The sequence below is a fragment of the Schistocerca piceifrons genome, chromosome 1, assembly GCF_021461385.2.
Source record: "Schistocerca piceifrons isolate TAMUIC-IGC-003096 chromosome 1, iqSchPice1.1, whole genome shotgun sequence".
NCBI classification, from domain to species: domain Eukaryota; kingdom Metazoa; phylum Arthropoda; class Insecta; order Orthoptera; family Acrididae; genus Schistocerca; species Schistocerca piceifrons.
Window position 1 is genome coordinate 766,823,249 of NC_060138.1, and position 16,017 is coordinate 766,839,265.

Sequence of the window (16,017 nt, forward strand, 5' to 3'; positions counted from 1 at the left end):
GTGTCTTTTAAACAACCTGTGAACGTTGTGTAAAGTTCCTGATGCCACGTTGAACGTTTGTAGCTTCCTCACTAAAACTCATAGAAATTTGATGTTCACTGAGTTGCAGACAGTTGTTTCAAATAAATCAGCTAAATTATAGAAAAAATCAATGTAATATTTAAAGAACTCTAAGCTGGTCGTAGGTTGTGCTCCCAAAATGAACAGCACAGAGATAGAAGTGATGATACTTTCTGCAGAACCTGACCATCATTGTGCAGGACAATGCTCAAGCACGGACAGTGTAAGCTGTTACTGATTTGTTTGACTGATGGGGCTGCTAAGTGCTATAGTACTTACAGCACTCCCCTGAGTTAAGCCCTCGTAAGTTCAACTCGATTTCTAAACTGAAGGAAACACTTCACGACATTCGCTTCAGAATTGCTACAAATACGTCGGGCAATAGACCGCGCCGCTCGAACTGTCAACACAACTGGCACTGCTAAGAGTATCCTACGACTTCCACATCGCTGGCAACGGGCTATACACAATGCTAGTGACTACTTTGAAGGTTAGTAAAACTTCGTAACACGTATCTATTTTGTGCGCACTGTAAATAAATAGTAGCCACTATTAATGTTCCAACCCTCATATTTCAGTTCATGAACATATCTCTATGTATTGTAAGAAATTGTTTACACTAGTTTAAAATTTTTATGCATCTGAAGCTTTCAACGCACATTTAGCTCCCATTACTGCAATACTAGCTGTCACCTGCAGCAGCGCTCGCATGTCAGTTTTGTTATGATGAGTGATGGTCTCTCTGCTCGTCCGTGACCTTTTTATCTTGGAAGCAGTACGGGTAACTCAATTCGCAGTTAGAGCTACCTCGCTCTTTTCTGTCGCTAGATCAAGCACGCTATCGGCTCCGTTATCTGCTCAGCCAAGAAATTACGACGTACGTGACGGGCCATTCACTCACGAGAATGCAGCAACACGCGATCTAGCTTTTTTTTTTAGGCTTGCAGAGAACGTCAGAATAGCGTGTATATAGGCAAGACGCTACGTCACGATCTAGGTTTTCCGGTGCTGTAAATGGTTCCAGCACGACGCGATGTACGCCGCAGATTGTTTATCAGCGAAGGAGGTAGATGTGGACTGATGACAACAAAGGGTAAACAACTCTCTCCTAGTGTTTTTTAAAGCCATTTTGATAGGTTTGATGTTGTCTTCTATCATGCCCTATCGTCATCTCTAAGTAACTACTCCACGCAACGTCCTGAATAGCCCGTTTTGCATAGTCTTTTCTTCTAATCCTACAGTGTTCCCCTAAACTGGTCCATCAAACATCATCTTGTCCTTTGGTGCCGTATCATATATATCTCTAACTTTACTTGCCTCTTTCCTAGTCTATCGTTTTAGTATTTCATTTCGTACTTTATTTGTCTAGTTAGCTTTAGCATTCTCTGATAGCACCACATTTCACATGTTTCCAGTTTCTTCATCTGTAACTAATGATGATAGGTATATCCCTTTTTGTGGTTTGGGAACAAGTGAATTATGTTGCAACATTGACAAGAAAATAGTAGCAAGCTGCTGCAGACCATTTATTGTAGGATCACAGATGCTTCTGTCTACGAATTGAATCACTCATACAATACGATGTGATTTGCTTATTTATGTAACAACAAAACGCTGTTCGGCGGAAATCAAGATACAGATGTGTCAGAGGAAGTCAAAACAATTTGACATATTCCGTCTTCAGTACGGCAACGGAAGTAGAACGTGCTTCTGAATTATTATGAATGATAGACAAGCAAGGAATGTGGCTGTTCATAGCTTATTTCAAGAACAGAGAAAAATAAAATACAATAATCAAATTACATTGCTGACGTGTCTCATGTTACGTTGATAATAGTGTAATTGCATAAACACATTGAGAGCAGACAAGATTTTCTGTAAATAATACTACACAGATCGATAAGTTTGGTTAACACATGTAAAGTTTTTATCTACAGGGAGATTAAAACAACGATGCTTTCTTTAAACGGAAACCTGTTTCTTTTTTAACAGCAATTGAGTTCAGTGGTATGCCTCATCTACGTACTGACAGGATCTATACCTTCATATTTCAAGGATAGTAAAGGAGAAAATTTACTACGTTCAGTACATTTCTTTTCTAATTTCGCGCTTGTGTACCTTATGCGGGAGATTCTCCATACGCTACGGAAAGTACTAGTGCCATAGCGTATTTAAAGAAGTACGTTTTACAAACACCCGTAGGGCCTAGCACATACAAATAAAAATAATTCAAACCTTCAGATCTTTTTCCTGGTGAAGAGCAAACCACGTAACTAACACGCATGTAGAAACTTCTTTTTATCGTTGGTGAACGCTTTCTCCAGGATCCCATAAACTGAACGAGGACTTTATTCTCATCCATTTTGAGACAGGATAAACAGTTCTTCCTGTTATTTTGAGAAAATTGTTTGGCATGCAAATTACACTTTAAACCATACCAAAAATACGATTCATTATCGGACGATCCACCATCTGAATGTTACATTAGAACTCCGTATACTCAGCGTCTTCAACTGGATTTGGCTAGAAATTGTTTTCCCTTCGCAATGGTGAGAGAGTATTATCGTTGCAATCCGTTAACCAGGCAAATCCCTAATGCTCATCGACAATACCAACCAATTGGCCCTATCAAGGTGCTCTGCAAATGGGTCGAAAGGATAGTAGCCCGACGATTACGGTGGGCTCTGGAATAACAGGGCCTTTATCGATTTTTCGGAGTGTTTTCCAGAAGGGACGATGCACAACCATCTGCTTAGGCTGGAAGCAGCAATCAATCAATCAGTGCCTCACTGTAGTCTTTTTGGACCTACATAAGACATGTGACGCCACGTGACACCATCACAATTTACTTACCCTCTGTGACGAAGCTTTCATGGCTCAGTACCGGCTTTTACTCGTTAGTTTTTATCCCATCGGTTGTTTAGAGTTAGAGTTGGTACATCACTCATCTCAGTAAAAGTCCAAGGGACACCATCCTACAGGAATCCATGCTGAGTGTTACATTGTTATCGCCATCAGTGGTCTAGTGAACACAGACCACTGGCCACCCACGCGCTGTATCTCGATGACTTCTGCAATTGGTACATCTCACAAACTTTAGCCTTGGCTGATCGTCAGCTCCAAGGCATCATCTGAAAGGCCTTTCCGATGGTTTCCCGTTTTCTTCCGTGAAAACGTGAGTCATGCATTTCTGTCTTTGTTTTACGGTCCATGGTGGCCCAGAACTCTACTTGGGTACCAACCATTTGGACGTTGTTGTTCACATCCGATTTTTGGGTCTCATCTTTGATAAATAAAAATTACGGACCAACTGCATACGAAACCTTAACGCTCCTTTCTTGCAAACACCTCTTGAGGTGCGAATCGTGCTACTCTCCTCCATATTCAGCGAGCCCTGGTCTCGTCACCATTGGGCTATAACTGCCAGTGACACCTTCAGTTTTGAAACTGTTAGACCCAACCAAACATCTTGGAGTAAGAATGGCCACTGGTGCCAGTCTAGTTCCGTAGACAGTCTTCTTGGTTTAGCAGGGAGATTCCCTCCTCAGTTCCGATGGTACCATCTCTTTCTCACGTATGGAATCGCCATCTAGCATCTTACTAATTATCCAACTTAGCAATTTTTTTTTTTTTTTGCATACAACGGGCATCGGCGACCTGACACCTGCCCTCTGGTGGAATTATCAGCTGTAATGCGGAATGCACCTTGAGGCTCTCTTCTAACCTACATAGAATGTACTCCCCGTGTTTTTCCGTAATCCCTTCATCTTCCCCCCCCCCCCCCCCGCCCCCCACCACCACCACCATTTCTGGTTAGTACCCAGACCACGAATTAGGACCTATTTCAGACTCATTTCAGTCGCCCCTCATGAGTTACTGCCATCTGTTCCTCTTAGTCCTTCAGGAGTAGCTGGGTGCTACCGTCATTTACACTGACAACTCTTAAACATGGGTAGGACAGGATATGCCTTTCTATCTTGCACTAGTCAGGAAGCACACTGGTTGCCAGGACGTATAGTGTCTTTACAGGGGAGCTGATAGTCATTAACAAAGCCCTGCATTTTATTAAACAGACATCCAGTTACCGCGGTTTATCATGTACTGATTCAGTGAGCAGTCTCCACGCTATTGATCGAGTTAGTCTTGTCACATTTAAATCATTTTAATATCTGCTATTCATGAACTTCTCTCTAACCTTGGATGAACTTTCTGCTCAGTTGCATTTCTCTGGGTCCCAGTGCATGTGGGCATTCCAGTGACTGAAGTGGCCGACCGTTTGGCTGAGGAAGCGATTATTCGTCCAACATCCGATTTGACGATCCTAGCTGCGGACTTGCGGGTGCAGATAAGACCTCTCTTACACAGGGATCGAACAACATCTAATAACCTCCTATATGCCAACAAGAATACCGTTGCATGGCACTACTGCTTTCGTTCCTGTCAGGAGGAACCCACCATCCTATGTCGCCTCCACATACGCTATACCAATTTAACCCATAATTTTATTTTATGCAAAGAGCGGCCGCCTCGTTGTGGAGCCTTACAGGCAGTATCCACATTCTGTTGGAAATCCCCGTCCTCCTAGCTCCCCACACTAAGCTTGGTCTTCTGGATTCCTTGCCTCGAATATTGGTGGCCGACTCACGGACTGTTGAACTGGTTCTCTACTTTCTCCGTGACAGTGGCTTTTATTCTGTGATATAATGTTTTACACTGTAAGAACAGGGTGGTTGGGAACGGTGCGCCGCTACATGCCATGTCCGGAGGACCCTCGACCCCACCTCTCTGGAGCTGACTTGATTATCCATCTTTTACTCTCTTTTAATTACTTTCAGATGCAGTTACCCCCTTTTATCTGCCGCACACTATTTTCCGTTTTATGGATGATACTACAATGAATATGGCTCAAATGGCTCTGAGCACCATGGGACTTAATTTCTGAGGTCATCAGTCCCCTATAACTTAAACTACTTAAACCTAACTAACCTAAGGACATCACACACATCCATGCACGAAGCAGGATTCGAACCTGCGACCGTAGCGGTCGCGCGGTTCCAGACTGTAGCGCTTACAACGAATAGTTGGTGTTGTTCGCTTTTTCATCGCTTTGGCTATAACGGATCGAGGTTGAGATGGCTTAGGAGCGACTGACTCTGTCGCATGCAGTGCCTCAGGGGACAGTCGCCTGGACACATCCAACTACTGACCTGATTATACCTCTCATCTTGTTTAGTTACTGTCGGTCCAACTAATGTGCATTAGGTTTTTAGCCTTCTCACTTTTATTATTACGAAACCCCGTCTAGAAGGCATATTCTGTAATTGTCTTCGCCCTTAGTCAGGTTGTGGTTTCTGTCGCCCCAGATGAGCCCTGGGAGATCTCTGACCTACGTTCTGGACCAAGACATACACTATTACTCCTCCTAAAATTTTCTCAACGCTGACATCAATGTCGCTTTCAGTGACGCGATTTTACTATCCTAAATATTTTTATAACTCTATGAAATTTCCAGCGGACCTAACTAACTGTAGATGAATTACCTTTCGAACGAGAGACGCTGTTTAGTCTCTTAACCGCTAACCAACCAACACTCCTGCTATAAGCAACTGCAGCATTAACTGCGTCACTTTAGACTTTCCGTGGTCTGTACAGGGTACTTCTCAACAGTGTCCACATGTTTATTACTTCTAGAGCGATGTACACTTGGCTTAATAGTCCCCAGTTCGTCCTATGAATTTTTTGAATTTTTCTGTACGAGGCAGTCAAAAGAAAATGAGACAAATAAAAAAAAGTAAACTACTTATTATTTCAAAAGCAATCGCCGTAAGTGTTAATACATTTATCCCTGCCGAGCGAGGTGGCGCAGTGGTTAGGACACTGGACTCACATTTGCGTCCAGCCACCCTGATTTAGGTTTCCTGTGATTTCCCTAAATTGCTGCAGGCAAATGCCGGGATGGTTCCTTTGAAAGGACACGGCTGATTACATTCCCCATCCTTCCCTAACGTGATGAGACTGATGACCCTGCTGTTTGGACCCCTCCACCCAAATCAATCAACCTGCCAACAATTATCCGACTGTGAGACAAGATCGTCAGTACCTTCATGGAGAAACGTGCGTCTGCTCTTACGTTGCCAAGGTCGTTTCCAGTACACTGCAGAAGTTTCGCTGGGAAGATGTTACACGTCCTCTATATAGTCCCGATCTCTCTAAAAGCTATTCATATTTTTGTAGTATTGAAGAAAGATATTCGTGGCCGATTTGCTTCCGACGAGTCGGTTCACGCCTAACTACGATCATGTTTCCGTAAGCAACCGCAAACTTCGTTCCATGAAGGCACTGAACGTCTTGCGTCACAGCAGAATAAATGTAGTAACAGACGTGCCAATTACTTTTGAAATAATAAACAGTTTTCATCTGACTACCTGCTATATTTTGAAACTGCATTTCAACTGTTAGCTCCTTGTTTACGACGAAATGAATCAAATTTTTGTCATTTTCGGTTAGACATTGAGCCACTCGCTAGTTCAATAGTTTTACTGTAGTTTTACTGGAACAACTATTCTTGATAGGTACAACACTAGGTATCTCAAAAAGACTGATCCGATTTTATAAGCTATATGTTCGCCAAGAATAAACATAAAACTTGGGGTAACTTCTAACTTACATATAGGACTACAACGTTTTTATTTTTAAAAGAACTATTCACTTTTACACTAGTACATCTCTTTTAGGAGCATGCACAAACAACTTGAGAGTGCTTGTTACAATGACTTTAAACACCATTCCCTCTCACAAATTTTGAATGTTTCTTATGACAACCATCCATATGTAAGTCAAACTTTTTGTTTAATATTGTCCTTGATACAGTGACATAAGCGTATCAGTAGCAGGGTAAAGGGGTTAATGGTACAGTTTGTATGTGGGTTCCATACATTCAGGGACAACCATACATTCAGAGGCAAATTAAATTATCCCCCCCTCCTCCCCTTCCCATTCTCTTAAACTATTGTTATGCTGATTGATTTGTGACCCCTCTGGGGATTGATTTAGGTCCCTCTTGGAATAGTCCATCATTCTGAGAAACTTCCCACAACACCCCCTCCACCTCCTCCTTCCCACATACGAGGGAAAATATATGTCGACCCTGGGACACATTTTTTGTCTCTCCTCCCCAGTTCAGTTCTGAGTCACTTTTGCCCCTCCTGGGAAACCCCTCTAGCACTCCTATCAGCTCCCCCATTTCCTCCCTCCCCCACACTTCCCCTCCCCTCCCTCCACTTGTGAACTGGTGAGAAAAAGACGTGGTCGGTGCTGAGCAGCTGGAGAGGAAGTATCTCATGACATGAAATTCAAATCAATGATAATTTCATTGCAGAGGACATAACATATTGCTTATTTATAAAATTCAGTTTGCAAATTCTTTATTTAATCAGTTTGCAGGAGATAGGCCTCCTCCCATCCCCCACTTGTAAATCGACAGAAAAAAGGCTGCAAAGAAAGGTGCTCTCTTAATTTTTCTCAGTGAATGTGTTCCGTTGATGAGATGGTGTTGGACGTACAGGAGTTTAATATGTGTATTACCTGTAAGCATACAGCTGAGGACTGCATCCATAGTCTCCTGCATGAGGAATGGAAGGTGGTGACAATGCATGATCATCATATGGGAATACTTTTCAGCAAATAATGGTGCTGCAGCCAGATGGATTGAGGATTCATTTAGCAATTTGTAGAGACTGTTGCCTATGATGGAGCTGATTGTGTTTTTTCAAACAGTTGGTCAGTCCAAAGTGCAGGAAACAACTTCTTCCTGTTCCACCACCCAAGGCTGAGTGAATCAGAACTGCTCGCCCTCATATATGGGCCACTGCTGCCAACCAAGAGAGGTTCGAAATGGGCAGGAAACTGTCATACAACCGCCTCTGGAAGAATTTTCTTTACTTTGGCACTGGAACCGAACAGTCGAAAATTCAAATAAACATAACTGCTTAAAATTTTCAGGATGGTGGAAAAACGCTGTCGTGAAAAAACAGTGGTCGACACACAGAAAAAAACTCAAAAGTCGATAACTGAAACAAAACCATAAACTCAGAAACACATCGAAAAGTAAACAGTTTGATCATAACTGCATATCGCACTTGAAATACACACAGAAAAACATCCAAAGAAGAAGAAAGCAGATGTTCAATAACACACTGCTTGCTACAGATACAAAAACTTCATCCTTATAGTTATAAAAACACACACCTCGCCAGATATAAAAACTTTATCCTTATAGTTATAAAAACACACACCTCGACTAACGTCGATCAGGTGGTCACAAAACGAAACAGGGTAGCACGAGAAAAACATCAATGAAAATTGTCCTAATTACACAGCGCTAAATAACGTTACTGAAAGAAAGCCATAAACTGGTCTATGCATACAAAAAAGCACGCCGTGAAAAACAATAAAGCTCACCACTCAAAATTTCTTGAAAAAAGAAAAAAAACAGCGTTTGTAAGATACCTCTGATGCAATACACATAACACAGGCATCCGCTTCTGTCACTGCGCAATCAGCATCCCAGAGGGCGCTGCAAGCATCACCCCTGAGACTTGTCCCCTTGACAGTGGGTGGAAGCATGAGACAGGAACCAGTGGACATGGTTCCCTTTGATCTAACAATCCAGCGACAACGCACCGGTAGTCGGCGTCCTTTGAGATTTGATACCTGGGAAATCACCTCCACTCTCTCTCAAGTGATTACTTCCTGTTGTATCACCCACACATCAAACCTGTAGACCAGAATCTTTCCCCCTTCACTCTTTCACTTCCCCACCCCTCCCCCATTTGTGAACTGATGAGACAAATGACTCAGTCTGCGCTGAGCTGCTGGAGAGAAAGAATTTAAGGTATTTATTTACTTCATTTATATTTGAAAGTGTTGTCTTGCTAGATTGCCCTGCAACTGTCTCCACACTCCGCCACTACCCAGTCCCCACTTTCTGCCTTCCTCCATCCCCACTTTTTCTGACGCATATGTGATTATATGTCCATCTTGCTGGGTGCCCTAGTCCACAATACCACTCGAAATTGAACGGAAACTGTCCTACAACCGCCCCCACTTTTCCAATGACCAAACCTGCAGCTGTGGCGATTCTTGGACGGATCTGTACTGCAGGACAGACTCACAATGTGGCTGGTCCACTGACGTCTTTTTATTGACGATAACGACCTATGAGAGCCTCACACAAAACCTGCCGGTTCACAGAAAGCGATCAAAATTGGTGAGAACGCAGCATTCTGCCCTCATCTATGTGTACCCGTCTGTGGATAGGTGAGGCAGTGTTTATATTTATTTTCGAGGGTGTTATCCTACAGTGGCCGCTTCCATCATCTGACATACATTCACCCCACAAATTTGTCTCTGACACACTATGATGACAAACTTCAAGGTGATAAAACGACTACCTTGCACATCAAGGAAAACATTGATACCTTATAACACAGTTAGGAATGCGGCATTGCTGTACGTCCTACACCACAATACCAATCAACAAACACCCTACTTTCAATGGTGTTATCATAAAGATGTCTCCACACTCCACACTCCATGCCTCCATCTGCCCCGCTGCCAGCCCCGCTACACATCTATTAACGTATCACACATATGTAAAATCGATAACACATCCTAAATGAATCGAAAACTTCCACAATGTGAAAACTATGACTCATTGCAGAATGTTCTTGTTATTTCGGATCATTCATCTTAGTAAAAATGAAAACTATTTTGGGTCAAACTTTAAGCTCAAAAATATCTATGTTATAAGCTATTGTGTGACCGAAACTTTCAGTGGAACAGTCGTGTCTAATGTCAACCTACCTCTTATAAGCGACCAGCTATTAAAAAACACAGTCATGACGATAACAAAGCCGTTATGGTTCCACGAGAACAGTTACAACCAATTTTTTTCAGTTTGATGGACAAATTGGTATAGTTCGAGAGAAATGCTGATGTTCAAAATTAGTGTCTGTGGAAGCCTTATAAAAAAATTGTCATGCACGTGGGTATTACATATATTTCTAATGTATGAAATATCAACATAGTGTCTTTCACGCATGTCTGAGAAAGAAACACAGTCATTTTTACGTTTGACATCAAGCCACAAGCCTCATTTCTCTCTCTCTCTCTCCTCGTAATTTTGTAACATCAAATGGAGTAAAACTGCGAACTATATTAGCAGCACTCTGCCTTCTGTTTCGTAACGTGGTTGAACCTATCGACTAAGGATCCTGAGCAAAGCTGTAGCTGGTCCCTCTCTCTCTCTCTCTTGTAACTTTTCCTCTGTCTCAGGCCAACCCTCCCTGCAACGGCGTCGCCGGTTTAATTTGGAACTGACCAGAAGTAAGAGGGCACCATACCTGCTACGTTCAATGTATCGTGATGGAACAGAGCGAGCTGAGTTCCACATAATCAATACACTTCAATAGTCTGCTTTCGGAACGAGCAAAGCACGTGTTCCAAACTGGCAAAACCGACCGACACTAAATGATATAGACCAGTATTCTCATTCGAATACCGTAACTGCCATTCTGTGAAGACCGTGCCATATTAGTCTTAATCGCAGCAAACATCTAAGTAGACATTATCTCTCTAGATGCGTGCATGCCTGGAACATCTGAGAGTGTTGTGGTGCTATAACAGAAGGATAAGAAGAAGAACTATGGTTTATGCATGATGTAGTTCCAGACAGAAAGGGTTCGAAAGTTCTAACGTAAATCATCTGTGCTATCAGTTCCGTAGTTTTTATTGAGTTTAACGAAGGCGATGTTGGCCTGATATATTCGACGATGCCCTTTGGCTACACTGACTAAAGGATTCTTCCAAGAAATACCAAATTAAGATAACCTGAAGATCCCTAAATAAGGCGAAACGCGTCGTTGAAAACTAAAAACTAAAATTGCAACCAAGACTGTTTTTAATCAGTACTGTTAAGCACTGGTTTGCTATATGCCATATATGGGTTGGAAGAACTTCCATTGTTATAGTGTTTGGGATCCATACCAAGAAGGTTTTGGAAAGAGAGAAACGATCTTAGTATATGAACACACTCCTAAGGCTACATGGTTCTGCACTATAATGTTAAAGCAGTGTGGTTTTCAATATATTAGTCACCTGGAACGCAACATTGTTAGTACCCCAGTGCACGAACTATATTTCCTATACCTGACATACAGTCACCCTGCAAGTTTTCTATCCCACTCACTATGGTGAGAAACTTTAAGTTACTAAAACTGCTACCTTGTAGAACAAAGAAAAAAGCATAGATTCTTTGTGATACACACATTATATAACTTCCTGGAGGTTTTAGCGCCCACTGTTTATGCCCAATTACGGTTTGGAAATTATGCTATGCTCCCATCAGTTCTATAAAATGATCGTCAGCCATGGAAAATGTGTGAAACAACGACATCTAATGCATAGCAGCGGAGTCTGACATGCGAAATTACACCCAACGATGCACTAACTCCATGAACAGAACACAGTCTCTTTCACACCCAATAACTGTCAAGAAAAAGTGTACAGAGGGTTTGCAGTGCCTCAGAAGTATCTGCACTTATTTAGAACCATTCCAGTAATGATACTAAAGACTCGTTTTATGGACAGATTACTTGGTAAATCGAACGATTCTGTAGTCGTCATGTTTGAATGTCGGAGGCCGCAGAAATCGTGGAAACGCATCTTAGGTCAACAGGACCCTTAGACCCTACCTGACCGGTTTGGAGGAGCTCAACAGCGCCCCGCGCCATTATCTGGAAACGTCCCTTCATTCCGCTCGCGCCCAAAACCATCCACTGCCGGCCGCACCATGCAGCTCCATGCCGCAAGTTGTGGCTAACAAGTTGGTCAATTTTCCTAGATATAGCGACTCATCTTCCTCTCTTGTTATCATATTTAATGTAGTTGTTGATGAACATAATTCCACGCTAACTATCCATTGCTTCGCATTGATCGCCATTCAACCGCTTGGACGTCACACTTTAAGCAATAGCTCAGACCTTATACAATCTTACGATTCTAAGTTCGCATACGATGTTCAATGCCATCAATATGTCTCATGATATCAGTGGCCGATTCCAGGCATAAGCCGCGCTACCGCTACGGTCGCAGGTTCGAATCCTGTCTCGGGCATGGATGTTTGTGATGTCCTTACGTTAGTTAGGTTTAAGTAGTTCTAACTTCTAGGGGACTGGTGACCTCAGAAGTTAAGTCCCATAGTGCTCAGAGCCATTTGAACCAGGCATAAGCCAAACAAAAACAACATTACGTTTCTTATTGGCCAGCCGACTGTAAGGCACACCAGTTTTCTTAATAATCATTACCCCTCAATGTAGGAGGAAGCGTCACACAAACTCAGTAACACAACAGTGCTGCATCTAACGTCGTGAGATGATCGGACAAGACAATATGGAACAAGTATCAGTATAGTTGTATGTCAGTAACTGAATGTACACATTAAACCTGTATGTATATAACCAATACTATTAAAACTGCACACAAAACCTATGTAATTAACGGTCAGTTAACCTCACACAAGTTGTAGTGGCTTGAACCACAAAGATATATTTTGGTCTAACCACATCGGCTTACGTGCAATGCCATTAAAATTTGGATAGCTATGTAGGTTCCGGCAGCGAGTAGAAACAAGTATCAATACAGTCCCTATAACTCAAGACGAAACCGCCTCATTAATACTTTTAACAGGCCACAGGAGGCAACAAGTCCCTCATACCAAAATACTCACAAAAATATCCCTGAAAAACTTCCAAAATTTTGTTAGTAGCGTTCTGGTTCACCGACCACCAAATCTTTAGGCGCTGCATCTTTGATTTTTATGACTTTTATAGCTCCTGGTCCATGGTCGCTGGAGTGTGAGATCAAAGGGGGCTGGGGCCCCACCGGCTTACAGCCGCTGTTGCGTGGACAAGCTCCAGCTGGAGCACTCACGCTGCCATCTGGGTGGCTGAATAGCGTACTACGCAGTATATTAGTCAAGCAGCAACAGAAGTAAACGACTGTGATGCATGTATTGTATTAGAGGGATCTTATCGACGTTATTTAACCCCAGTTTCTTCACGATAGAACAGTTTACGAATGGTGAGTGTTCTTTTTTTCACAACAAGCCTGTTTTGTATGTGAAGACCAGTTTATGGTTCTGTTTCACTCTCGTTTTTTTAGCTCTGTGTAATTAGCACAGTTTTCATCGATGTTTTTCTCGAGATATCCTATTTTGTTGTGTAACAATTCCATGGATATTTTTAGATGTGTATGTTTTTATACCAGCACAGATAAAGCTTCTGTATCTGCAGCAAGAAGCGTATTGTTGGAACAGCCGCATTCTTCTTCTCCAGATGTTCTCTACGCGTAGTTCGAAGCTTTTTCGCGATATGCGGTTTTGTTCAGACGATTTACAAAGTATTTTTCGATGCGTAGATGACTTTATTGTTTTGTTCCAGTTATCGATTTTTTAGTGTTTTTCTGTGTATGGACCATTGTTTTTTCATGACAGCGTTTTTCTACAATCCCACAAATTTTAAGCAGTTGTGTTTATTTGAGTTTGCGACAGCAAGGCTGTCGAGAAATTTAGTCAGTTCAATTTCCCTGCAAAACAAAGAAAATTCTTCCAGCAGCGGTTGTACGACAGTTTCCCACCAATTTTGAATCTCTCCTGGCTGGCAGCAGCGGCTTGTACACTAGGGAAAGCAGTACTTATTCATTTAGTTTTGGGTAATGGAACAGGACGAAGTTGTCTGCTGCAGTGTGGATTGACAAGCTGTTTCAAAAAACACAAACATCTCCAGCATAGGCAATAGTCTCTACGAATTGCAAAATCCATCCTCAATGCATCCAGCTGCATCACCATTATTTGTTGAAAAGTATTCCCCTACAATCACCGATTGTCACCACCTTGCATTCCTCATTTAGGAGACTATGGACACAGTCCTCAGCCATATGCTTACAGGTAATACACATATTAAACTCCTCTATGTCCAACACCATCTCACCAATTGAACACATTTACTGCCAAAAATAAAGCAGTGGGAGGGAGGGGGTAGTTAAGGTGCCCCATCTCCTGCAAAGTGATTAAATAAAGAATACGCCAACTGTGTTTTATAAATAAGCAATGTATTATTATGTCTCTGCTATGTAATTAACATTGATTTGTGTTCTGTGTTGTGAGATCCTTCCTCACCAGCAGCTCAGTACAGACTGAGCCTTTTTCCTGCCAGTTCACAAATGGAGGGAGGGGAGGAGAAGTGGGTGTGGAAGAGGAAGTGGGGTAGGGAATGGGAGGGCTGGGGGAATTTCCCAGAAGGGGGAAAGATGGCTCAGAAATGAACTGGGGGAAGTGACAAGAAGGGTCCCTGGATTGACATCCCTTTTCCCAGAGGTGTGGTGGAGAAGGAAGAGGAGGAGGGCGAGAAGTTGGATGTTACTCAGAAGGATGGATTATCTCCAAGGGAAGGGGTCACAAATCAACGCCCAGGGGGTCAAAAATCAAACAGGATAGTTTAAAGGGAAGAGGATAATTTGCCCCATAGGTATGGTAGCCCCTGAATGTATGCAACCCATTCAAACAACTGTGCCAGCAACCAGTTTACCCACTAGTAATATTCTGAGGTACTACACTGACTGTAATTGTTACACTGCGCCGCTGCTGCCATAGTCTGTCGTAATCAAGCGTAGACTACAGTAGTTTTCCCAGTAGCTTCAGTCAGTTAAGATGTATGTGTTGGTGTGCTACATACCTTTCGGGCATTATCCCAAAACGATCGATTTCTTTGTGTATGTGGTATATGTGATATATTTCCTTAAAAACCGGAAGCGGTGAACCATCTGGAAACCGAGTCAGGATACATACATTATATAAAAGGGGCCGAGTAACCCCCAGAACATTTTGTTCTACATAGGTATCCTCTTGCTTGTTACTTGAGAATAAAGAGTATTTATAGAAAAACTGAAACTGTCAACGTTTAATTCAGATCTTATACGAAAATTGTTGATACACTATGTGATCAAAAGTATCCGGACACCTGTCTGAAAATAACTTACAAGTTCGTGGCGCCCTCCATCGGTAATGCTGGAATTCGGTATGGTGTTGGCCCACCCTTAGCTTTGGTGACAGCTTCCACTGAAGCAGGCATAGGTGGTCGAAGGCTTCTCGGGGAATGGCAGCCCATTCTTCACGGAGTGCGGCTCTGAGGAGAGGTATCGATGTCGGCCGGTGATGCCTGGCACGAAGTCGGCATTCCAAAACATCCCAAAGGTTTTCTGTAGGTTTCAGGTAAGGACTCAGTGCAGGCCAGCCCATTACATATATGTTATTGTCGCGTAACCTCCCCGCCACAGGCGGTGTATTATGAACAGGTGCTCGATCGTTTTGAAGAATTTCTCTTCAACATTGGGAAGCAAGAAGGTGCCTAAAACATCAGTGTAGGTCGTACTGTAATAGTATCACGCAAAACAGCAAGGGATGCAAGCCCCCTCCATGGAAAACACGACCACATCATAACACCACCGCATCCGAATTTTACTGTTGGCACTACACACGCTAACAGATAACGTTCACCGGGCATTTGCCATACCCACCCCCGGCCATCGGATCGCCACATTGTGTACCGTGATTCGTCACTCAACACAATGTTTTTTCACTGTTCAATCGTGCAATGTTTACGCTCCTTACACCAAGCGAGGCGTCGTTTGGCATTTACCGGCGTGATGTGTGGCTTATGAGCAGCCGCTCGACCAAGAAATCCAAGTTTTCTCACCTCTCGCTTAACTGCCATAGTTTTTGCAGTGGATCCTGATGCAGTTTGAAATTGCTGTATGATGATATGGATAGATGTCTGCCTATTACACATTACAACCCTCTTCAACTGTCGGCGGTCTCTGTCAGTCAACAGATGAGGTCGG